The following is a 25,496-nucleotide window of genomic DNA, read 5'->3' as shown; positions in this document are numbered from 1 at the left end:
TTTTAATCTGGAAATAGGCCTATTTGATATATTATCCAGTAGTTGTATTTCATAGCATGTATGTAGCTTTTTTGTTTTTATTTTTGAGAGACAGAGAGAGAGGCAGCATGAGAGAGCTGGGGGGAGGGGCGGGGGAAGGGAGAGAGAGAGAGAGATAATCTTAAATAGGCTCTATGCCCAGCACAGAGCCCCATCCTGGGCTCCATCCCACAACCTTGAGATCATGACCTGAGCTGAAATCAAGAGGCCAATACTTAACCAACAGAGCCAACCAGGTGCCCTTGAACGTATGTAGCTTTGAATAACACGCTAAATTTCAAGAAAAGACTATCACTCCCAGCATAAAAATTGCCATATTAATGATTAAATCAATTGATGATACAGTAATCATATATATTTCAATTGACGTATCAGTTAATTTTATTTTTATCATATTGAAATCCATACATTCTCAATAATGTGTTTTTGGCGAGATCTATAAAATTTAGAGAAATCAAACATGCATATGTTTTACAAGTCTACAAAGCATGTATCCAGAAACTTCTATCATTGGGCTGTAAAATATTAAAATATTACCTCAACATCCTATATTATAAGGAAAAAAAGGCACAAGGGTCTAAATTTCACAAACAGAATTTTAGAGGAAAAAGAATAAAATATAGGATGTTTCAAAACCAGGAACTAAACTGACCTCATTCTTTTTCTTCATATATTTCTATAAGAGAAGAAAGTTAATATTCACATTAGGTATCAAATGACTCAACACACTTTTCTATCTACATTCTCAGGTTTATTCATTTTTAAGTCAGTTCATTTATATAGTTTAAATGATTATGCATTCAAAGTAGAAAATTAATCTGGAAGGTGTTATAATATATCTAAATGTGACATCATATTACTTTGCATATAGTAAGTATATTATTAATGCTTATAAAATACAAATAATACAAATAGACATTGACCTTTGGAAACCAACACTGGTAACTGAACTAAATCAAAATGTTTGAATAGGGCTTCTTATACATACTTTGTGTCAAAACATCTTTCTTCTTCTACATTATGAAACTATATTTTTATACAAACTATAGAAGTATCTAAAATTGAGAATGAATTTGTAGGTAGCTTTGCCCTTTAATGAAACTTCATTTATTCTTAATAATTTTCTATCTAATGGTTTAAAATGGGATTATATTACAATTTTATTTTTTATTAACACTTTTTTCTCCTTAAGAATTAGGATGCTTTCATTTACCTTTTAAATGTTTGGAATGTGTATAGAGAAGATGGAAGAAGACAAAGTAAAGGATGAAGCTTTAAGGAATCCTCTGTTGGTCTTCACTATAGGCCAGTAATTATCCCTTATCCCTCCCCCAACCAAAAAAAAAAGTCTGACAGTTCTTTTCACTCTGTGACTTTCAGAATAAAAGTCCTAGAAATTTCTGACAATATGGTTATGCACAGCCCTCAGATAATCTATGCATTTCAGCAATATTCATTTCTTCTAGAATGTAATGAATGGCGTTGAATAAATAATGATCATTAGCAATACACTACCGTTTCATCTACATATTTTTAAGTCTTTCCCTGAAACAGTGAGCATTAATTCATACCCAGTTGCAGTTATGTAACTAAAGGTCAGACCTCCACTAATTTAAATTGAATCCACATGCACAAAGCTGAATGGATCTGGGAAGAGTTCCAACCATAACAATTTGTCAAAAGAATCAAAGCTGTCTGTCTACATGACAATGTCTCTGATACTGCTGATATTTATAGATTTTTGCAAAGATCTCATGATCCCTAAATTTAGTCTTGGAATATGATTCTTTGGGAGTTCCTAAATATTCTATTTTATGAGTTTATTCCTATTTTATGTTAATTTTTATTGGTTCATAATTAATCACTCTAAATAAGTGTTATTTGTACAATTAAATGTAAAGTAATACAGTATTCCATATATAGCCATATTATTTATTCAGAAAGATTTTATCAAGTCTATTATTTACATCACAATTAAGTCAATAAATGGCAAAATCTAAAATAAAGCTCAGGGGGTTGGGAGGGATGAGGTGGCTAGGTGATAGACATTGGGGAGGGTATGTGCTATGGTGAGCGCTGTGAATTGTATAAGACTGTTGAATCACAGACCTGTACCACTGAAACAAATAATACATTATATGTTAAAAAAAAAAAAAGAAGAAGATAGCAGGAAGCAAAAAATGAAGGAGGGGAATCGGAGGGAGAGACGAACCATGACAGACTATGGACTCTGAGAAACAAACTGAGAGTTCTAGAGGGGAGGGGTGTGGGGGGATGGGTTAGCCTGGTGATGGGTATTAAGGAGGGCACATTCTGCTTGGAGCACTGGGTGTTATACGCGAACAATGAATCATGGACCACTCCATCAAAAACTAATGATGTAATATATGGTGATTAACATAACAATAAAAAATTAAAAAAAAACTAATGATGTAATGTATGGTGATTAAAATAACATAATAAAAAAACATAGAAATCTAAATGTGAAACTGAATTCAATAATGTTATTATGTTTAATTAAAAATAAAAGGAATTATGTTTGAACAAATAAAAAAAGAAAAGAAAAGAAAGCTCAGAAACAATACGCACAAACACGTTGATCATACTATTTTTCACTATTCTTCACTATTTTCTTGATCTCAGTCTCTTCCTTTCTCTGATTAAATTCCATGCTCAGCCATTATGCTCATGCTCTTGCCTATAGCTTCCACACTCCGCTTACTTCTCCTTTCACTATATTCCCTTAGCTAAATGACAACCTTAGCAGAGTCATGTGCTCTAACTGCGCTCTAACTGTCCACCACAGCGGATAATGGCTGGAAAAAAAATAGACAAATATGATCATTAGCTGGAAAAACACTTGATGTAGATGGAAGTCTTACAGTATTTCTCTAATCCATTCACTGCCTTTTGCTCCAAGATTAAGGACTTCATTCTGTTTCTTCTCAAATCCTCAGTACCTCACATGTATTCCCTGACCTTACCCTAAACTGATGACCTTGTCTTCTATTTTACTGAGGAAATCTACCCATCACATGGATTGATTATGCTACCTGGATCTGTGTTCACATATTTTATTCTCATTATCACTATGGAAAACAATCAGGGAATATTGAAATTGTCTCTTTTCTCTTCGTCATAACAATACATTCCCTTTTCCCTACTAAAGAATGTTTTTGGCAATTGCTCCCTCTTCTGTTTCATTACTTGTTCATTCTCCTGGATTTTATCAGCTTATGGTATGATCACCCTAAAGTCCACCAAAACGGTTCTGATTTATTGTGGTCCTGGTAAATATAATGCTAATTTCTTAATCCTCATCTCACTCAATTTATCAGCAGCATTTGGCACAGTTGATCTACCTTTTTCTTGAAACATCAATTCACTTGCTTTCAGTCACATCACTCTGTCCTTGTCACTCACCACACTTTCTAATCTCACTCGGTCTTCTTAGATAGTATTTCTCTTCACGATCTCTACATACGGGATTGCTCCGTCCTTTAATTCTTTATCTCTTCTATTTCTGTCTGCACTTCCACGCCTTCAGTAGTTACATTTGGTCTCATGGCTTACTAAGCATCTCAAAAATTAAATAGCTCAAACTGACCACCTGCCCTAAAACAAAATGATAACAAAACACTTTTTTCTCCTGCTTTTTTTCCCCCCAATGATAGAAATAAATAATTGCTCAGGCCCCAGATCCTAAAGTCATACCTGTGACAACTTTCTAACACCCCATGTGTCATCAATTGGTATTTCCTGTTTGCACTAACCATGCATCCAGTATTCAGGTCAATCTAATTATCTTTACTCTTGCTACCATCTTCCACACTGATTTCTGTTATATGAACTTTTACAATAGCCTTCCCAAAGCTCTCCCTGATTGTATTATTGTCCCACCATCACCTATTAGAAATTAGTCTGTTACTTTTGTTTTCATTCTTAAAACGTTTAATTTAAAAATACCAATATTAAAAAAACACTTTGACCCAAATATAACTTAGGAAGTTATTACAAATTGAACCCTCTTAGAATCCACACCCTAGTCAAGACATAAAATTTTTTCAGCCACCCCAAGATGCCTCAATTTTTATCTCTTTCTAACTCAGTGAGATGGCGGTGTAACAACAGGGTGATATTCTTTCTTAAGGATGGGATGACAATTCACGAGTATCGATGTGATAATAGGCAGGGAGTCCAGGGGACAACCAAGTCATAATCACAGTTTAAATTAAAATTGATTATAGTTAGCCACAGCAAAAACAGTAAATCAATCTAGTCATTTGGTAAGTCAATCCATCTTGGCTGTCACTCAGAACAGCAACAGAAGACTAGAGGTAGCCAAAACATGGCGTCATGACTTTCAAGTACAAAGTAAGAGAACAGGAAAATAAGACAAACAGGTAAACCAAAAGTAAGGAAAGAATCGCAGGGACACAAGTTGAGAATCAGCAATCTGGTTTCTCAACAGAGCTCTGCAAAAATTCTGAAAATAAGCAACAGCAACAACAGCAAAACAACATCGTCAAATAAGAGGAAAAAAACAAATATTTCAGGGAACTCCTGCATGGGCTTGTGTCAAAGAATGTCAGTGCGCACAAATAAAATTCAGAATCTTGGGGATTTTATGAAAATACAGGTGCCTAGAACTCACTGCTTAAGTGTTAATTTCAGTGAGTTTTGGTCATGACCCGTGTGTGTTTTAAAGTTCCATATGAAATTTTGGCACACAATTCATTTTGAGAATCATTCATTTGAGGGCATATATGTTTAGACCAGAAGAATCGTGAGTCTCTGAATATATTTCTCAATTTCCTTTTCTACAAAATGGAATAATATTAGTAGGACTCTAAATGATGTAGTGACATTTATAGGGAAGGCGTCACTAGAGCATAACAAATTGCAGCACATAGTAGGAGTGTAATAAATATTGTCATTATGTTACATAATTCTGAGTATTTCTCATAAGTTGGTTATATTTGCTGTTTCCTTTGCAAGAAAATTTCAAACTATAATCTAACTGTTGCAATATTTTTATTTAAAGAAATTCATGACAAATTGCACAAATTTTTTTACATTTATTTTGGCTTATTGTCTTTGTATAGCTTTCACTGATGTTCAGTAAACTGTCCGAATGAGTACATTTTAAATAAATGAAAAGATGGTTAGATGTAACTCTGGCATTCTGGTTATCTGATATACCATTAAATTATTTTGTACTTGCATTTTATCATAAGAATAATGTCAACTCATTGCAATAAGTGCAATGCAAGCAAATCATTGAAAACATTTATCTTTTGCTATGATCATCATTAAATATATTATTCATTTACCATTAACTGAAAATAATCCTTTAGCAACTTTCTATGAATAGTTTAATGATTAGTTCCTAATATAATACATAATCATTATGCTTTGTTTAGTTTTTCAGGTAGATTTTGCTAATGCTTAATCTTTTAATTACTATGATAAATAATGGAACTTTTGAAATTTGTAGTAGAATAAGTATTAAAAGTTATTTAGGCCCACATTATCATCTTACATTTAAGTAAACAGCGCTGCTTTTCTCTTTCTCTTTCTCATTACCTTCTCACTAAAGTAAAACGTACATACAGAAAAACGTTCATGTAATAGATTAACAGCTTACGAATTTTCACAAGTTACATATACCCATACAATCACCATTCAAATCATAAAATGCCAGAAATACCTCTTTGGCTCCTTTTTTAAACACTAACCTCCAAAACCTTCCATGATCTCAACTCCCTGCTGAGCGGGGAGCCCGATGTGAGACTCAATCCCGGGACTCCAGGTTCATGACCTGAGCCGAAGGCAGTCGCTTAACCAACTGAGCCACCCAGGCGCCCACGATCTCAGCTTCTTACAGCAAAGTTCAGCTTCTCCTTGGACTTTATATAAACAGGGTTGTAGATGGTCGGCTTCTTTTTCTTAATATTACATATTTTTTTCATTTGCATTTATTTGTGTATTATTCATTTCCATTACTGAAAAATGTTCCATTGTGTGAACACTGATTCATATTTGCTTTGCTCCCTCTTTGGGAATTTGATAAACAGTGCTATTTTAAATAATTTAGTACACATCTATTTTAATTCTATATGTAACTTAATCTTGCAAACACAGCACTTTTAAAAACAATATCTAATTAAAGTTATTATATGTCTCTCTTCTGATGTTCCTTACTCCTACAAGTATTTCCATATTTCTTTCTGGTATCATTTTATTGTTTCTAAAGAGGTACTTAAACGTTTTTTTACTGCAGTCCTACAGACGACAAATCCACTCATCTTGACCTAAAATATATTTCAATTATATTTCAACTTTAAAATAAATAAATAAATGAATAAAATGTGTCTTCACTTTACTTTTATATAGAGAGTATATTTTGTTGAGCATATGATTTATTTTATTTCATCATTTTAAAAGTATCATTCCATGGTGAATGGGATGTGTTATACAGGTGATGGGGGTTGAGGAGGGCACCTGTGACAAGTACCACATGGTGTACGGAAGTGATGAATCACTATATTGTACACCTGAAACTAATATTCCCAGTATGCTAACTGGAATTTAAATAAAAACTCAAAAAAAGTATCATTCCATTGATTTCTATTTGCCATCATTTCTGTTACTAAGTTAACCATTCATTATAATTTTCTTCCTTTGGAAGCATTGTGCTTTTTTCTATTTTTTTTTTTATTTTATTTTTTTTTTAATTTTTTATTGTTATGTTAATCACCATATATTACATCATTAGTTTTTGGTGCAGTGTTCCATGATTCATTGTTTGTTCATAACACCCAGTGCTCCATGCAGAACGTGCCCTCCTCAATACCCATCACCAGGCTAACCCATCCCCCTACCCCCCCTCCCCTCTAGAACCCTCAGTTTGTTTTTCAGAGTCCATCATCTCTCATGGTTCGTCTCCCCCTCTGACATACTCCCCTTTTCTTCCTCTCCTGTTATCTTCTTTTTCTTTTTTCTTAAAATATGTTGCGTTATTTGTTTCCGAAGTACAGATCTGTGATTCAACAGTCTTGCACAATTCACAGCGCTCACCATGCATTGTGCTTTTTTCTAGACCCAGTTCTGAATCTCAGTGTCTTAGCCTACAATTTATTAAGCCTAAAAGTACAATTTATAAATACCTGAAGGGGAGAAAGACAGCTGCAATAACTTCTATCACTTCACTATTTCTAGTCCCTCTAGTGTTTCTTGATTCTATACCACTCCTACTTTTATAATTGGAATTTTGTGATATATTTTGCTTTCCTAGTTGTTCTCACTGACAACATTTGCCTATTGTAAACTGTTCCCTTCTATGAATATGCAGATTTTACACATACTTATGTGTGAGGAATCTGTGTATGTGTATATATGTGCTATCTTCGAATAAAGATAAACTAGAATGAACATCTATTATTTCTGCTACTACTCCCCTATTCACCTCCTTCTGGTAATCCTATAATAACTTTCTTCTAAGGAAATTCTGTTCACCTAGGATTTTAGTAAAGTTTAATAGTTACTTTCACTCCAGGAGAAGAACAGACAACTCAGACCTAAACTGGATAGTGTATCTGAAGATACAAGATTTTTAATGGAGTTTTGGGGAAGAGATTCAAACTTAACTACTGGATCTAAGTTTGAGGGGATAAGATTTCTGAAACAGCAGTATCCTTTTACCACATGGTGGTGGAAAGTGAACTCAGCATAGCAATGACAAGAAAAGGAGAGGAAGTAACAAGATCTTGATAACTCCATTTGAGTCCTAGATCGTTAGAAATATTCTTATTAGACTCAATATATTCTGTTTTTTTCCCCCACAGTTTGACTTAGATGTTCTAACACTTTCAACAGAAAATGTCTAATTAAGCAGTGCCTTTATTAGGTAACTTTTTATTTAAAGCACTATTATTGGGGTCTCTTTTTAAAATTTTCGACCTTGAAAGTAAATACTATCTTCAGATTGGATTTTCTAGATCCACTGTATTTGCTAAAGTGATTAAATTAGGATTCTTTAAATGTTGAAATAAATTTTTCACCAGAATTAAAAAATAATATGCAGTTAAGGTAAATAAGAAAACATGATCCATTTCATAATTTGTTTCTCCTGTGATAATCCCCTACAGGTAAGTATAAAAGTCAGGGAATATTTCCTTGTAAACTTATATAACATAATGCAATTTATCATTCCATAATATATTTTTGTAGGAACAATGTGCTTGTTCTGAGATTAATACAAATTCACATTGACTGTCAGTAACCATATGTGATGGATGTGCTAATATCGTAATTAGTTTGGCATATCTTTCTGAAGACATGTAATTCCCTGTAACACTATTTTATTTACAACTACTTACACATTTATATTAATTATTTGCACGTGCAAACAGTCTCCATAATGAGGTTCTTTGTAGTGATTAGAAAATAATTTGAAGAGGCTATAAATAATGAGAGTAATCCCTAGATACTTTAAGTGACATAATTTTTTGACAATAAAAGTACTGAAAATACAAAGATATTGTGAATGCAAAGATTGAGGACAATGTACATCTGTAAACTTTGACTACCCAAAGACCTCAAAAATTTTAAGTTGGAAAACAAGATAAATTAATGTCTCTGAAAAGCTATATTAAATATATTTGAATAAGAATACATTATAAGGATCTGATAACCATATTAAATTCCATTGAGTCCACATAGTAAGGTACAAATATTTTATTTAATAAAAACCTACTTCAAAGTAAATGTAATTTTACTTTTCACAATATTCATAGATTTTAAAACATATTTTTCCAAGAGGAAAATGATGAATTATTTGCAACTTTGTTTCACTTCTGTGTTATATTGGAAGGCTAGGATAAAAGTCTTTAAATGAGTCAGTCTTATCATAAGCATTAATCAGATTTACCTAACGATATTTTCAAATGTGTAAACATGGGTATCTCTATATATTTTTAAAATTCAAAAGAGAATTTATAAATACATGGTTGGTGGCTTACCACTGATTAAGCTATTGATTACTAAGACTGAGTTTCCAAACAGCAGGCTGTACTCTCTTTAGCTATTAAAAAAGGGGGGGGCGGGCATTGGAATACTAACTCTGGCAAACCCTATCTTCACTTTGCTCACAATTCCCCTGGCCACGAGCCCTGACCTCTGCAGGAGGGAAGTGTCTGTTGTCCTCTGGTTAAGAGGGCAGCCTGTAGAACCAGATGGGCTAGTTCTTATCTCAGTTTTATGGCTCAATAACTGTGTTAACGAGAACTCTTTGTGCCTCAGTTTCTTCCCCTGTAACTCAGGTTAGTAAATAGCACCTACCTAATAGTAAGCAGATTACTAAAGAAATTCAAACAGAGCAAAAACCAGTCAAGAATGTGGTATCTTGGCTGCTTTTGTCACCTCTGGAAAAAATGAAAGTAACTTAGAGCCAAAGGCTCCCATATCTACCAAATTACACCAACAATCCTATCAGTAAAGATTATAGGAATGGCAGGGACAGCTCACTAAGACACAATCAAAATAAGGATATATTCAATCAGAGCTACTTTCGGTTAAGTCAATTTGTAAATGATCTGAGCTACTTCTTGATGGGCCTCTATTGAAATAGATTTTCACATTGGTGAGAAGAGTGTTATTTCCCTTTCATTCAATACCACTAAAAAAGAAGTTATATTTTACTCCCTCAGCATCCTCAGTTAGCAACACAAATGTGAATAAGTGGACAAGCTGCCAATCTATTGAGTTGGATAAAGTAGGGAAACATAAAATGTACCTTGACAAGGTTACTTATCCAAGTGCATCCATGGCTACCAAATTGAGTATTTCTTTCAGGATTTTTTTTGTGTGTGTGTGTGTGTGTATTTGTTGCAACACATATTAGGTCAGAAATAGGAGAAAGAGTAAGAACTAGAACAAGAGAGATGTATATCACTATTGCATCTAAAAACCAAAGTTGGGGTGCCTGGGTGGCTTAGTTAAGCATCTGACTCTTGATCTCAGGGTTGTGAGTACAAACACTGCGTTGGGCTCTATGGGCGCAAATGCTACTTAAAACAAAAAAATAGGGACAGCTGGGTGGCTCAGTCAGTTTAGCGTCTGCCTTTGGCTCAGGTCATGATCCTGGGGTCCTGGGATCGAGTCCAGCACGGGCTCCTTGCTCAACAGGGAGCCTGCTTCTTCCTCTGCCTGCCACTCCCCCTGCTTGTGCTCTCTCTCTCTCTGACAAATAAATAAATAAAATCTTTAAAAACATAAATAATAAAAATAAATAAAATAAATTTGAAAAACAAAATACTCTATGGGGTGCCTGGGTGGCTCAGTTGGTTGAGCGTCAGACTCTTGATTTTAGCTCACGTCATGATCTCAGGGTCCTCGGATCAAGCCCTGCATTGAGCTCCAAGCTCAGCAGGGAGACTGCTTGAGGATTCTCTCTCTCTCCTTCTCCCTCCCTACCCCTGAGCTTCCTCCCCCTCAAATAAATAAATAAATCTAAAAATCAAAGTGGCTTATGATGTCTTAGGTTTTGGATATTTCAAGCATTCCATGAACTTAGGAAACAGTATGAGTAATAGCAGAGAAAGGATGAAATAAGCTGAGATTGTAAAAGTAAATATAAATGCATATAATACCACAAAAAAACTTTTTACGTTATGCCAATGAGTTTGGAATTTAGTAAAAGTACAGATTGAAGATATTAAAGGACTTTTAGTAATGTAGCTATAAAATATTACAAAAAGTTCCCTGCAAGCTTTCCGTTTGGCTTTAGGGGAAGAATGAGGCGGGGGGAAATAGGAGGGGGAGATGAACAATGAGAGACTATGGACTCTGAAAAACAAACTGAGGGTTCTGGGGGGGGGATGGGTTAGTCTGGTGATGGGTATTAAAGAGGTCACGTTCTGCATAGAGCCCTGGGTGTTATATGCAAACAATGAGTCAGGAACACTACATCAAAAACTAATGATGTAATGTATGGTGATTAACATAACATAATAAAAAATATTACAAAAAGTATTTGCCCTTTAAAATAAATGGTTATAGGATTGATGCTTAATTAAAAAGCAAAGAAAGATTGACAGGAAGGGCATTAGTTATCAAACTATTGTAATATTTCAAACCAAAACAGGAGACAGAAATCATATAATTAAGATAGTAGCCATCTGCATGGAAAGTTTAGACGGGTACTGGGAGTGTACAAACAATGTGGATTGGCATTGAGGGATATGGTAGGCAAGAAAGAAATTGAAGACAAGTCCCACGTGCCCAGTTTGAATAATAGAAAATTTACTAAACAGAGAGCAGATTTGAGAGTGTTATAATACATTTTAAATTAAGCAACTAAAGTTTAAAAGTTTAAATTATCTGTGTAATGCAACATTTAGTAAGGTATAGTAATAATGTAGTTGAGCTTAACTACAAAGTCTATGTTTATCCCAATGTGCCAGGATGGACAGAGCTGTAAAAAGAAGAAACAGTTAAATTTTAGAGGGATCCTTTTCTCAAGACATCTCTGCTCATATTATTTTAAATTTGTGATCTCTGATTTTTTTCATTTTTTCAGAAAAATAGCTATATGTGACTTTATGAGAATCTTGAAGTACTATAAATATATTCCTGTAAAGATTAAGTAGTTACCATTTAGTTACATGTAATCTGACTTAGTTTATTCAAATAGCTTTATTCAGGTCATTTAGGCTATATGAGATTTTCTGTGAAAATTGGAATTGGAATGACCTATAATGGTAAGAAAGTAACTTATAAAATAGACAAATATGAAGGAATGGAGGATGTAATGGTACAGCCCAGACTTAAGGACTTTCCATATTTTCCTCTCACACAACCCATGCTTGTTTTCACCTTAAGATCTTTATATTGTAATTCTTTCTGTCTAAAAGATTTCATCACCAGATTTTCACATGAGCTAGATAAAGGTGGGGCTATATTATATATTTATGTTATTCAGGTCTCAGCTCAATTATTGGTTTCTGATTACTCAAAGCAAACCCATCTTATCTCATTGTAACAGTAGCACCTACAAAGATGCTAGGCTCACACACAGAAAGTCTTAATAAATCTGTTGAATAACTGAAAAAGAAAATTATATCTTTTTTTGTAAAAAAAATTGGTTCATTGATACCAAGAACTCAGTGCATTTTGGGTGTTGTGTTATTTGCTATTTTAGTACACTAACATGTACTTTGTAGCCTAGAAAAATATAAAGAAGCCAGGCTTTAGAAATTTACATATTAGGACCAAATATTGGTTGTAAAACATGAAGTGATTAATTTCTTGTGACTCATTTTCCCTGTCTGTACAAAGGGAGTATTTGATTGAAGGGTTGTGATAATTAAATGAAATATCTTACAGGGTGAATATAAGGGCCAAAATACAACTAACCCTAACTTTAACCCTTTCCATCTCTGACCCAAGATTGGACAACTATCTATAATTTACAATAATGTAGCTGCAGGAAAACTAACTCTTAATTTAAATTAGCCAGCCTTAAAATAGATTTTTGGGTTTTTTCGTTTTTTGTTATTTATTTGACAGAGAGAGACACAGCGAGAGAGGGAACACAAGCAGGGGGAGTGGGAGAGGGAGAAGCAGGCTTCCCAAGGAGCAGGGAGCCCAATGCCGGGCTCGATCCCAGGACCCTGGGATCATGACCTGAGCCGAAGGCAGACGCTTAAGGACTGAGCCACCCAGGCACCCCTTAAAATAGATTTTGTAACAGTTATTTTGAAATGGTATGTTTCTTAAATTTCACTTTCTCTGCTTTTTTATAATACTCTTCTTCAAAACTAAAATAATCTTTTCCCTTTACAATTCTTCCCTTCGAAAATTTTATAAATCCACTTATTTCTCTCCTGGGATAAAATATATTTAATATGTAAGCACAATGGTATATTTATGCTGTCAGTTTAATGAAACAATCATTTGTTAAGTTTAGCAAGTGTATTAAAGTTTCTTAGTTAATTGGATGTTGTCTACACTTTTGATTTGGACTTAGAAGGTGAAAGAGTAAACTGCTCCTCAGACAAGTGTTATTAATTGTGGGAGCTGGGTTTTCAGCTGAAATTAGCACATGAGTTCTATGGTCAATCTGTAATATTTTCAAGCAAAATATTCAATTTTCTTTGAATCATTTATAAACTAAAACACTGTCCTCTGGTTGTTCATACACAATGAGGATTTGTGAAATTACTTATTTTTTTAAAGATTTTATTTATTTATTTGGGAGAGAGAACTAGCAGGGGGAGGGGCAGACTGAGAGGGAGAAGCAGACTCTCCCCCGAGCAAGGAGCCCGACAAGGGGCAGGGAGCTTGATCCTAGGACCCTGGAACATGACCTGAGCTGAAGTCAGATGTTTAAGGGACAGAGCCACTCAGGTGCCTCAGTTTGTGAAATTATTTAAACAATTATTACTGGAGTAGCTTGAAATGCACCATGATTTGAGAGAAACACTTTTAAAAAATACTAAGTTAATTAACTGGAAAACTGCCTTTTCCAGTTTCGGACTCTAGCATTAACTCAATAATAAATAGTGTGTTTTGTGTTTGTAGCAGCTTTATGCCCTATAAGTCTAAACTAAACAATTTAATTTAGGTCTACAATATTTATAAATACATTTTTTAGACCCTCTAGGAAGAGAGTAGGACAAATCAAATTTTAAATGTACCGCTAAGAATCACTGTCAGAGTGAACCTGTAGTGGATGAATCGTATTGACCTTTTCAGGTACACAGAGGGTGTTTAATATTTTGCCATTGTTAAACAGTAATAATGATATTACAATATTGTTACAATATAGCTTTTTTATTTTCATTCTGTAGGTACTATTATCATTTCTAATCTATACAAAAATTACAGAGTTTGCTTGTGTGTCTTAACCACATTAGGTATCTCTTGTCCCACTTACAGTTAAGTGAATTTAATTTCTAAAAGAATTATCAAAGATCTTTTAACAGATAGCACATAAATAGAAAAAAATAGTTAAAGAGTTGTCTAAGATACCTGATTTTTCTTTTACAAATAAAAATGAAAACACATGTGTAGAAGAAGCATTTACATTTAAAAATAAGTAATAACTAACAAAACTGAGGTTCTTTATGAATAAAACAGTTGTATTTACACAATATCTGTCTCTCAATTTTAAATTTGCCCCCTTGATCTCACAACACCATCATCTTCAGAATTCTCTGTGAAACTGATAGGTTCAACTCCACAGGGGCAGAAAGAGCAATAACTCACCAAAATTCCCACATTTGATTGATAATTTTATATTTTCTGATTTTTAATACATTAAAGCATGATTAAGTAAAATATTAAACTTGGATCATACCACAAACTATACAAAGATAAAATAACTATATTTTCTTATCAAGAGCTGTATGCTAAAGTAGTTCATGTTTATTCCAAATGTTTGCATCTCTGACGGATATCAATGGCTTTATTTTTAGTGAACACACATACCAAATGCAAATTAGACAACTCAACAACTTGGGATACATCTGATATCTTAGATACAACATTTCTTCAAGGAAATATATAATTCCAGGGAATAAAAGAAAGAAAAAAAAATGAAAACATCAAAAGGTAGTTTACCATGTCCTGAGTGCATTTCCAGCAACCGTTTTCTCTTTTGCTTTACTTTCCTACCAACTTTTTTAAAAGGAGTTCATTTACTTCTAGGAACACAAAAGATTAAACAAATATTTATGCACTCTGCTTCTCACAAAGCCCCCACTAAGATTATAAAGGAATATTTAATGAATACATGCATAAACACAATGGAAATGAAAGAGTGAAAGGCAGCAACAAAATTCGAAAGACAGAAAAAAAAATGGGCAAGGTGTCATTGATGAACACACCATTTCCTCTGGTAGTGCGTTTGGCTGAAGCAGGCAAATCCATGATGCAGAGTTCCTGCACAGCTCAGTTCTGAAGGCACCAACTACCTCTGGAAGTAGGAGCTGGATAGAGGTCTACAGACCAAAATCATATTTGAAAATATGTTTCAGTGATCTTAGATTTTCATATTTCTTCCCTTACAACACAAATGAAAGGCACAAAACCTCAATTTACCCTCTGGAAGTGTTGCACCAGGGAGGCAGGGAATTCTCACAATAACACAGCAGAGAGATCACACTGAAAAGGGAATGTAAGTTAAAGTAAATATTCTATCCTGGACTGAGAACAATCCTTCCCATCTCCAATTGGTCTGAGAAAAATGACAACAAGACTTGAACCTCCCAAAGCGGGACACTGGAGAATTCCTTCATGGGAAAACTTGAGTACCAGAAATGAAAATCTATCAGATCTTCTTAGGTAATGGTCCCTCAAAAACATAGATCAGATACATTGCTCTAGAAACTCATTAGTTGCCCTGTTTTAAATAGAACCAAGGAGTACTCATTCAGTGTTTTGTTCCTCACAGCTAAGTATGATTGGATAGCTAAGATACATCTGATATTTGAGGAGAAAAAATTCATGAAAACCAGAAGAAACATGGGAGGACAGGAATGAGTAAATACCCACTTATCTGTGAGTAACAGCTTCAGAAAGGATCTTTTACACATAGAAAAAGAAAAAAAAAGAATCTATAATAAAGAACAACAAGTAAAGATACTTTGGAAATATACCTACAGACACAGATATAGTTAAGGATACATAAAGATCTCAGAAATGAAAACTCCAATGGGTGGTAAAAAATAAAGTTAATTTGCAGATGCCAGAATAGGCAAAAAGACTGAGTAAAGGAGAGATTGGATATGAAGAAAAGGAATAATTTCAGGAAATCTCAATATCTGAACTTTTATTCAGACATAGATAAAAGATGAAATGGTGAAGTAGATTATCAAATAGCTCATCCAGAATATTTCACAGAACTAATAGCCTTGAACACAAAATTGAGAGACCTACACAATGCCTAAAGCAATGAATGAAAAGAAATTCTCACCAAGGCACAGTACATTAAAATTCAAAATGCTGGGACAGCGATATGTTACCACAGCATCTGGAAAGAAAGAAACAAGTTTCATAAACAGATGTTCAAAAATCCAAATGCCATTTGACTCTTAAAAGAAACAAAGCTGTAAGTCATTAATGTTATTAATGTTTTTTTTTTTTTACTTTTTGAAGATTTTATTTTTTTATATGGAGGGGAGAGTATGAGTGTGTTGGGGGGGGACAGAGAAAGAGGGAGAGAGATAATCTCAAGCAGATTCCCTGCTGAGTGCAGAGCTTGTGACGAGGCTTGATCTCAGGACCCTGAGATCACGACCTGAACCAAAATCAAGAGTTGGAATCTTTACTGACTGAGCCACCCAGGCGCCCCAGTAATGTTTTCCAAGAGGGGAAAAAAAGTATTACAATTTTAATTCTATACACAAACAAATTATAAATCAAGTATAGGTACAAATAGATGGCATTAGAGATACTCAAGATCTTGTTTTACTTACCATAATCCATTCTGAGGAGGCTATGGGAATATGTGTTCTATTAAAAGACAATCTAAAAAGAGGAAAAAATATGGTTTAAGCACAAAAACACTCATCACAGGACAGCTGGTGTTTAACTTTGTACCAGGTGTAATTTATGGACCAGGACATGGTACATGGGAGCCTCTGGGAGGGCAGGAGATGTTCTGTATCTTGATCTAGGTAGTAGTTACACAGGATTCATAGGAAAAAAAGCCTGACTGTACATTAAAATCTAAGAATTTTACTGCATTTTTAGTTATATCAATATGTAGTAAGGAAAAACACAACAAAAACTAAATTATAAAAAATGACTAAGATGGAGGATCCAAAGGGTCTTACTAATATGCTGGTGTCTCAGCAGAGTAGATGAGATGCTTGAGACTTCACTTTCTCCTTTCTCCATGTGACCTCTCCACCCACAGTGTAGTCAGGCAGCCGGCTGCTAAGACTGTGAAGTGGAAGCAGTGAGACCTAGACGTATGGTCACACACTGGCAGTTCCAATGCATGTTTTTGATAAATTGCATCATGGGGCCAGCCCAGGTTCAGAGGTTGGGGGAACAAACTCCAACTCTTACTAGTTGCAACAGAGACCATACAACCCAGAGAGCTTAAAAAATTTACTCTCTGGCCGTTCCAGAAAAGTTTCCAGATCCCTAAAACAGAACATTATTATCATTCAAGAATATATCCTCATGCCCCTTCCCAGTCAGTACCCAGTCAAAACATAATCACCTTTGCTCTGATATTAAGCATAGATTATTTCCCCTGTTCTAAAATTTTATACAAATGGAACCATAGAGAATTTATGTTTTTGTGTGCAAAATTTCTCACTAAGCAAAATCATTTCTTGGCTGTATCAATAATTTATTTCTTTATGTTGTTAAGTAAGATTATGTTTTAGGAATGTACTGCAATTTGTTTATCTGGTCCTTTGAGATTCAGTTCACGTTACTATTTGTAACTGTTATAGACGTATGTGTTCTTATGTAGTGGTAAGTTTACATTTCTATTGTGCATATTCATGTACAATAGCTAATTCAAAGAATAAGTTACTCTTTATAAAGGAAATACCAAAAAATTTTTCAAAGTAGTTTCTATTGTTTGGCCTCCCATAGATAGTATGTGGGGAGAACCCAAAATATAATGTTTTGGATGGAAAAAATAAAAGTTTGCTGGATGTCACTGGGACCAGATGGAACTCGTTAGAGAAAATCATGTAAAAGTCAATGAACACCTGCACAAAACCAATGGAAGGAGGGTAGATTTGGAAGACAATAAAACTGGAATTGTTTTGAAGGATTATTTATGAAAGGTAAGACTGAGGAAGGAAGCATAAATACAAGTAATTTTTAATGTTCTATCTGATAACATAAAATGCTGATGATTCTGTTTTCAAACAACCAGAAGACAAAAACATATCTGTGGCGAATCAGGTTGAGTTGTGTTTGGAATATGGAGTTGGAGGTATCTGCAGAGCATACACCTGAATACATAGTTGAGGAAATTTGAACGTACAAGCCAATAACCACTGAAATTTTAAAACTAGAAACTCAGTTTGTACATGTCCCTTAAACTTATATTTGACACATAAAATTTGAGTATAAATTAGGAGTGAGTTAGAAAGAATGCTACATTCAATATTGGAAAAGAAAGAAAAGTGAAGGGGATACTTCTGGATAGAGTACTGTGAGTTAATATAATTAAAATCAGGGATTCTAATACTTTATACCTATACCTTTGGTTATGATATGAAGTTATTAATAGTACCTACAAAACAGAAATACATGGTGTTTTTAGGTCTCTGACCATATGGAAGACACTGAGGCAGATTATTACAATTATTATTGTATTAATTGTTACAAGAAATTAATTCCTCCCTTCTTCCACAATGCATAGGAGTGTGCTCTTACAATGACACCGTTTTTCCAAGACACATGAACCCTTGATGTTCTTTGTTCAGTTGTATTAAATCCCAACAAAGACTCTAATGAAAAAGCAATATTACTGTTACTCTGCCATTAATAATTCTCTGTGTTCTTTCTAAATGTCTGGGTTTTCATTTCCAATTATCTTGCATACAGTTTTACAAATGAGTGTGTGCCACTAAGGAAATTAAAAGGAGACCTAAATTAATGGGAGACATAATATGTTCCTGAAAAGAAATACAATATTTGAGAGAGAAAAATTTCCACTCAATTAATTAATAAATTAAACACAATTTCAATTGACATACTGTGTTTTAATTGCTAAAAATTCTTAAATCATGTGGAAGAATAAAGGAGTATAAGTCAAGAAAAATTAAATGCTAAAGCAAACTTTCCCTAACAAATATTAAAGACTATTAAATATTCATGATGCTAAATATAGTGTGCATCTGACATAGAAACTTCAGATAAATAGAATATATAAAAATGTAATGAAATAGACCCTGTTTTGAAAGAAAATTTATTATGTGGAAAGGTGATATTTTAAAATAGGGGCTAGATGAATCATCCAATAATTGTAATGTGACAAGTGACTAATTGTTTGGAAAAATGATAACCTCATTATTACTTAAGTGGATGGATAAATCATTCAATAAATTATATTGAAACCAGTGATTAATTGTTTGGAAAAATATAATGATAACCTCATTTTTAATTAATTCATTATTAACTTTGCTAACTGCCATAATAAAAATACAATAAAAGCATAATGACGTATATTATAGCCCATATAATTTTTCCTCATCAGAGAGCAGCTTTCTTCCTGGCTCTATCTATACTAACCTCTGCCATGCACAAGAACTTTGAAGTCCTCCTCACCAGCAAACCGATAGAAAGAAGGCAAATCCTCTGGTACTGTGACTTGTAAGATACAGTATTTTTGACTCAGCTTCCATTTTGGTGAGGAGTAGTCACATAATTCAACCTTGATACAAATCATAGTTATAAAACATAATCCTTGGCAGAAAATAGAGGATGAGAGACATGAACTTTGATAAATAGCTGGCCCCAAATGTCTCATATTGAGCACCAAAATAAATAACATAGACATTACATATTTAAATATGAAGTTAACTTACTAGAATAAAATGTTATATATATATATATATAGTATATATATAATGATTTAGACATTCATCTATCAATGGACACTTGGGCTCCTTCCCTATCTTGGCTATTGTAAATAGTGCTGCAATGAACATAGGGGTGCATATATCTTTTTGAATTAGTGTTTTTGTTTTCTTTGGGCAAATACCTACTAATGGAATTATTGGATCAAATGGTATTTCTATTTTTAATTTTTTGATGAGCCTCCCTACTATTTTCCACAGTGGCTGTACCAATTTACATTCCCACCCACAGTTCACAAGTGTTTCTTTTTCTCCATATCCTTGCCAGTACTTGTTATTTCATTGCACCTACATGTGAAGTCTAAAAAATAAAACAATGAATAAACAAACAAATGAAAAGCAGAAACAGACCCATAAATACAGAAAACAAACTGATGGTTGCCAGAAGGGAAGAAGGCAGGGGGAATGGGTAAAATGGTGAAGGGGAGAGGGAGATACAGGTTTCCTGTTATTGAATGAATAAGTCATGGGGATAAAAGGTGCAGAATGGGGAATATAGTCAATGGTATTGTAATAGTGTTGTATGGTGACAGATGGGAGCTACACTTGTGAGCATAGCATAACATATAGAGTTGTTGAATCACTATGAGGTAGACCTGAAACTATTGCAGCATCATGGGTCAACCATACTCAAATAAAAAAATAATAAAAGAAAATAAAAAGAAAAATTAAGATTACCTTAAAATATTTAAAGTAGCCTTTAAAAAAATAATTCAGAAGATAGACCATAAAGGAAAAAACTCATGAATTTGACTAAGGAAAAAATTTTAAGGTCTGCATATGAAACAAATCAAAATTCCATGAACAAATTGAAAGCAAATTACAAAGCAATTAAGAAATTATCCATATATGAAAAAAAGAATATGTATGCCAAAATGCATATAAATCAATAAGAAAAATCAATGCAAATACTATTAACAGGCAATATGCTAAAGAAGTAATCTAAATGATAAATACCTATAGAGAGAATACTGTTATCCATTAAATTTGTAAAAACGTAACAATTTATAATACCTGGAGTTCCACTTTCAAATATGATGAAGTAACAAAAACTGGACTTCACTGCCAACAATAAAAACTGAAATGCTCGATGAGAGATATGAAAAATTATTTTCAAACATTTAATGACCAACCAGCAGAGGAATGGGGTCTCCAAGAGAAGGGAAACAAATTAGGAGAGCAGTGCCATTGTCCCTGTCTTCTGTCTGGAGGTAATTTCCAGATGGTCAGGGGAACGACAGAGGGTTTGGTCTTACTGATGTAAAGAGATGGAAATCAGAATAAGAAGCTGAGATGCCTGGAAGTGGTGGAGCAGAGTTATGGAAAGAAGGATGATATGATACCTAGAGAAAGAGCTCCGGACATCTGCTTAGACATTCACCCAAGTGTTAGCTGATTATTAAGCTGTATATGCATAGAGTGAAACTCCATAAATCCAGGCAAAAAGCCCAAATTGGGTGGTGAGGTGGATGGATAAGCTTAATAATTTTCAGAGTTCAAATGAGGAGACATATTTCAGTTATAATCAGCCAGTCAATAGTGCTCAATGAACAGCAGGTGGATTTAGTGAAGACCTTAGAGATGAACTTTATACATGGCGAAAGTCACTCCAGAATCAAAATAGCAAAGCTTAAGAAGAGACCTATAAAAGATTAAAATGGTCAAGAAGAAATGTTAAATCTTCCCCAAACAAAACTTTCTACCTCCTAAAGGAACACACACACAAAATCCATAAATATAACAATGAAATACCAACCACAATGTTGAACAACTAATAAATGTTACATTATGCTAAGTGAAATCAGCCAGACACAGAAAGATAAATACTACCTAATTCTACTAGGAATCTAAAATAGTAACTCATAGAAGCAAAGAGTTGAACTGTGGATGCTAGGACCTGGGGGAGGGGGAAATGAAGAAGTATTAGTTGAGGGTACGTTTAGTTTTGCAAGATGAATAAGTTCTAGAGATCTGTTGTACAGCATAGCACGTTTATCTAATAATACTGTATTGTATGCTTAAAATTTTGCTAAGAGGATAGATCTTATGCTGTGTTCTTATCAAAATAATAATAATAGAGAGGGAGGAAATTTGGAGGTAATGGATATGATTGTGGTGATAGCGTTACAAGTTTATACTTATCTCCAAATTCATTGAGTTGAATATGTTGAATATGCACAGCTTTTTGTATGCTAATCATACCACAATAAAGTGATTAAAAAATAGTATGCATAGAAATTTAAAGGAAGACATGGTCAGAATGTGGAAGAAAGGACATTATTAAAAAGATCAAATGGAACCTCTATAAACGAAATACTATTTAAAAGGAAAAATATGTTAGATGGAAATCAATAGCATATGAGACAATGTAGAAATTAAGACCATGGTAAATATCACAGTAGAGTCTATTAAAAATGAAGGATACAGAGAAAAAAATCTGAAAAACTTAAACGGAGCCTCATTGACTGCTGAGATGTTACCTTGTAAGGGGCGTGAAATATAGGCAGTTTGAGTCCCCAAAGGATATAGTGGAAGAGTAAATATTTGGGAAAATAACGGCTAATGCTTTTCTAAATTTGACAAAAACTATAAAGCCATCCATTGAAGAAGCTCAATGACTTCCAAGCTTAATAATAATCACAACCCGCATCAAAAATCATCAAAACTTAAACATAAAGATGTAATTATCTCCAAAGCATGTCATTATCAAATTATCGACTATAACTGATAAAGAGAATCTAAAAGTAGCCAGAATAAACCTTTGACAAAACTCAACACCTCATATGATTAACAAAGCCTTAGAACCTGGGAATGGAACGGAACTTCCTCAACCTAATAAAGACAACTGTGAAGTACCTGTAGCTAACTGTACTCAATGATTTCAGTTTTAATTTTTCCCCCTAATATTAGGAATAAGACAAGAATGTTGTTTTATAACCACATCAATTCAACATAATACTTTAGGTTCTAGCTAGGTCCACAAAGAAAGATAGAAAAAGAAAAGATACCACCTTACACCAGTTAGAATGGCAAAAATTGACAAGGCAAGAAACAACAAATGTTGGAGAGGTTGTGGAGAAAGGGGAACCCTCTTACACTGTTGGTGGGAATGCAAGTTGGTACAGTTACTTTGGAAAACAGTGTGAAGTTTCCTCAAAAAATTAAAAATAGAGCTACCCATGACCCAGCAATTGCACTACTGGGTATTTACCTCAAAGATACAGATGTAGTGAAAAGAAGGGCCATATGCACCCCAATGTTCATAGCAGTAATGTCCGCAATAGCCAAACTGTGGAAAGAGCCGAGATGCCCTTCAACAGACAAATGGTTAAAGAAGATGTGGTCCATATATACAATGGAATACTACTCAGCCATCAGAAAGGATGAATACCCAACTTTTGCATCAACATGGATGGAACTGGAGGAGATTATGCTAAGTGAAATAAATCAAGCACAAAAAGTCAATTATCATATGGTTTCACTTATTTGTGGAACATACGGAATAGCAGGGAGGACATTAGGAGAAGGAAGGGGAAAATGAAGGGGGGGAAATTGGAGGGGGAGATGAACCTTGAGAGACTATGGACTCTGAGAATCTGAGGGTTCTAGAGGAGAGGGGACTGGGGGGGGGATGGGTTAGCCCAGTGATGGGTATTAAGGAGGGCACGTATTGCATGGAGCACATGGTGTCATACGCAAACAATGAATCATGAAACACTACATCAAAAACTAATGATGTACTGTATGGTGACTAACATAACATAATAAAAAGAAAAAAAAGAAAAAGAAAAGCATCCACATTGGAAAGCAGTAACACTCTCAATGCTGGTGAAATGATTATGCTTGTAGAAAATCCTAAGTCAACACATCAAAATAAAACTGACTAGAACTAATCAATGAGTTGAGCAGGCCATAGGACACATGATCAGTATAAAACAAAGACTATTTCTCTATAGGAGCAATAACAATTGCAATCTGAAAATATAAAAAAAAATCATGTGTAATAGTGTAATATTAAATATTAATATTTAATAATATTAAAATAATTTACCTATATGCATAAACTAGAAAATACTGGTGAGACAAACTTTTAAAAAGCTCAAACAAATGGAAGCTAGGGTATACTCATGGATTGAAGGACTCAATATGTTAAACTGATCATCTTTTTCAAATTGATATATGACTTCAGTACAATCCAAACAAAACCTGTGTAGGCTATATTTATTGTAAACACTGAGATGATTCAAAATGTCTATGGATATTCAAAGGACTTGGAAGAGTCAGAAAAATTTCTTAAGTGAAGTACAGATTGACATTCTGTGATCTTAAGACTTACTCTAAAGTCACAGTGATGAAGAACAGTGATGGAAGAAGAGATGTCTAGATGACTGAAACACAAGGCAGTGCACAGATAAACTCACACATATATGATCAATTAATATTTACCAAAACTACACAGTAATTCAATGGAGAAAGGAGAATTCTTTTCAATAAATATGATTCCAAATGTTGGTGAAAGGGTGAAGCCACTGGAACTCTTTCATGTTGCTGCTGGAAATTAAAAATTAAACAACCACTTTGGAAATTAGTATGGCAGGGTTTTTTTTTTTAAAGTTAAACATACATTTACCATATGAACCAGCAATTCTATTTCTAGATATTTACCCCAAATATATAAAAATCTTTAAACAAAAATTTGTATCTAAATGTTTATAGCAGCTTTTGCATCATAGCAACAAACTGCAAAGTACCCAAATGTCTATCAATAAGTTAATGGATAGACAGATTGTGGTGTAATCAGCAATAAATATTAACAAACTATTGAAAACATTATGTTGAATGAAATAAGCCATGCGAGAAAGAAGATGATTCTATTTATATCCAAGTCTAGAAAAGATAAACATAGTGGGTAACGACAGAGAATTGGTGGTACCAGGGGCCAACAGAGGAAAAGGAATAAACTGGAGAGACATGAGAAAATTTTCTGAGTTAACATGAGATTTCTGTTTCTATAGTGCTGGTTGTTTACAGGAGTGTTTTTGTGAAAGTTCACTGAAATCTGTAATTTAGATGGGTACCTTTTATTGTATGTGAATTATACTTCCATAAGGATGATTTGAAAAAATTATTTTAATTAACATCTATTATTTTATTTTCCACATATTTACCACGTTCTGGAATCAAAATGCTTCTTTGGGATTTTTCCTTTTCCCATCTTTTACATCTTTTGGTTCTAGCAGACTCCAAGAAAGAAATCTCCAGGCCAAAGAATGGGCATGTAGCCACATCTATGAATATTTATTCATTTTGTCATTAAATTTTCCTTAATTTGTCAGTTCATGACAAGGACTCTACTAAAGAGTTAGACAACTTCAGGGCACCTGGGTGGCTCAGTCAGTTTTAAGTGGCTGTCTTTGGCTCAGGTCATGATCCCAGGGTCCTGGGATCGAGCCCACATCGGGCTCCTTTCTCAGTGGGGAGCCTGCTCCTCCCTCTGACTGCCACTCCCCTTGCTTGTGCATGCTCTCTCCCTCTCTCTCTCTCTGTCAAATAAATAAATAAAATCTTAAAAGAAAGAGTTAGATAATTACATTACTTTCCAGGACATTTTCAAATTTGTTCTCATAAAAACATCAGTCTTCGATTTTGGGGCATAGATTATAAAATCCGAGTCTGGGTGTCATATGTCTCTTTGTCATATGCAAGTTAACCTGAATTTGGATGCAATGAAGCTGACCCAGATAGAAAATCACCCATGTCAGTTGTGAGAAATGATCCAAGAGCTCTGGATGAGGGGTTGGATGATTAGATGGAAAGGTAAGGAGGCTATTGTTTTGG

This window comes from Eumetopias jubatus, unplaced genomic scaffold (assembly GCF_037043125.1).
Source record: "Eumetopias jubatus isolate StellerSeaLion01/CBP00866 unplaced genomic scaffold, mEumJub1_p1.0 scaffold_12, whole genome shotgun sequence".
Lineage (NCBI taxonomy): Eukaryota > Metazoa > Chordata > Mammalia > Carnivora > Otariidae > Eumetopias > Eumetopias jubatus.
Note: the sequence above shows the minus strand (reverse complement) of the source record.